Raw genomic sequence first — 2641 nt, 5'->3', positions numbered from 1 at the left:
GGAAAGGTACATATAAGGACACAAAACCCTGCTTATATATATATATATATATAGTTGAAATTTACAGAAAAACAAAAGACGAAGACAGGTGTATGAACAACAAGCAGGTGTATTAGTTTGACACTCGGGAAAGTGAGAGTCTTTTACGTTTCAAACCTATGCTATTCAACAGCAAGGAGTATGAGGCAAAAAAGTTCAATAAGGTTCAAATGTCATGGTGTATTGGAGCGATTTTTCATCAACGGAAGAGTCCAGTGAAATCCATAAGTATATCCAGTGGTAATCCGAGTGGAGTGCTGGTATGTAGATGAGGAAAGGTGCAGAAAGTTCAGGCAGTAGTAAGTCCAAAGTGTAGTAGGTTAAAGAAGGATAAAACTGGTGTGACCATGTGAGCGTACAGTATATATATATGTATGTATGTGTGTAGAGGAGTGTGTGTATGCGCTTGCACATGTGTGTGTGTGTGTGTGCGTGTTCATGTGCATGTGCACGTGTGTGTGCATCTTTGTGTTTGTCCCCCACCATCACTTGGCAATCAGTGTTGGTGTAATTACATCCCCATAAATTACTGGTTCAACAAAAAGGGACTGATGGAATAAGTACCAAGCCTAACAAAAACAAAAAAAATAAGTGCTGGGGTCAATCATTTGACAAAATTTCTTCAAGGCAGTGCCTCCAGTATGGCTGCAGACAAGTAAAAGATAAAAGTTACAATATTTACAAGGTATTTCATAAATTCATTTGTTTTTGCTTGGCACAGAGCTAAAATCCATAAAAGATTATATAAAACTGAAATGATTTTACTCTAAATAACATCTGTTTTATCTACGCCATAAGGATAGAAAACAAAGTCAACCTAGTGAAGCTTGAACTAAGACTGTAGAGGGTTGAAGTTAAATTTTGCAGCCGCTGCCCCTGGTGAAGATGATTGGCCTGCAAGAGTCCAGTGCTAGTGTCATGTAAAAAGGATTTGTGTCAGAGCCATCTAAAAGTGCTCATACAGTGTCATATTAAAAGCACCCAGCACACACTGTAAAGGGGTTGGCATTAAGAACAGCATCCAGCCATAGAAACCATGCCAAATCAGAATGGAACCTGGTGCAGCTCTCCAGCTTGCAGGTTCTGGTCAAACCATCCAACCAATGTCAGCATGGGAAACAAATGTTAAATGATGATGGTGATTTTGTCAATCATTCCACAGTTCTGTCATTTACTGGTACTTAATGTATAACCAACGATCTCTTGTGAGTGTGTGTAGTTTGGAAGCATGTTCTGTGTTTTTGCTAGTTGCTTTAGGTGCTTATATAACCATAAGTAGATATAGACATCCTCTCTGCCTCCTTAACCATGAACCAATGGAATATCCAGGATGTAACAACCGATTGTCATGACTGCTCAGTAAACTGAAGTGGAATAAAATGAAATGACCTGATGTAGGAACTTGAAATAAAGGGGAAGGTTAAAAATAATAAACTTTATTATTCATATATTTGATAAACTGTAATAACCACTTTCCGTTTTTTCCAACATTTACAGGCTGTGAAAATTTTTTTTAAATACTCAGAATGACACTAAAATTTAGCTTACCCAGGGTGCCTGTAACCCTAGGATTGGTATTGGATGCCTTTCATTTGATACTTTACCATATGTACCAACCTTAACACATGGAAGCCTTAATGTTGCCATTTGGTATGCATGAAATAGCTCCTCAACTTTCCTCAAGTAATGTTGTATTTTGTCTTTAAAACTGGAAACATAGAACAATAATAATATATAGCTTCAGGTGTGGTTGTGTTGCAATGAAGCTTCCCAACCTTGTAGTTTTAGGTTTAGTCCCACTGTGTAGCACCTTGTGCAAGTGTCTTCTACTATAACCCTGGGCTGACCAAAGCCTTGTGAGTGTATTTGTTAAACAAAAACTGATAGAAGCTTCATCATCATCATCATGTAACATCCATAGTCCATGCTAGCATGAGTTTGATGGTGTGACGAGTTGACAAGTGGGGGAGGGACTGCACTGAACTCCAGTCTGATTTCTATGGCTTCATGCCCTTCCTAATGCCAACCATTTTACAGAGTGTGCTGGATGCTTTTACATGGCACTGCATAGACGCTTTTATGTGGCACCACATGGGTGCATTTACATGTTGGTGCAGGCATTGCTGTGTGGTTAGGAAGTTTGCTTCCCAGCCACATGGTTTTGGGCTCAGACTCACTGTGTGGCACCTTAGGCAAGTGTCTTCTGCTATAGCCTCAGGCCAACTGAAGCTTTGTGATTGGATTTGGTTGGTGGAAGTTTCCATCGTGTGTGAACATGTGTGTGTAAATGCTTGTGCTCCTTAACAGAGAGGGGGGAAAACTGAAGGAAGTCTACTATATTTATATCTGTGTTGGGGTTACATATGTGTAAGGAGGAGGTATATATATATGTGTGGGTGGGTGGAGGTATGTGTGAGTGTTTGTTTACATTTACACTTCTCTAAAAATCATGAACTACAAGCAGTGATGTTGTTGTCATCATATCTTCCACTAGCTTCGTGCATTTAAACCAACTATATCTGACCCAAATGTTCTGCCTGTTTTATGTTCAAACTGGCCAAATCCGGTCTCTCACACCTACCCTAGAATGTCATACTAAAAG

The sequence above is a fragment of the Octopus bimaculoides genome, chromosome 1 (assembly GCF_001194135.2).
Source record: "Octopus bimaculoides isolate UCB-OBI-ISO-001 chromosome 1, ASM119413v2, whole genome shotgun sequence".
In the NCBI taxonomy this organism is placed as follows: domain Eukaryota; kingdom Metazoa; phylum Mollusca; class Cephalopoda; order Octopoda; family Octopodidae; genus Octopus; species Octopus bimaculoides.
This window is presented reverse-complemented; position numbering follows the sequence as displayed.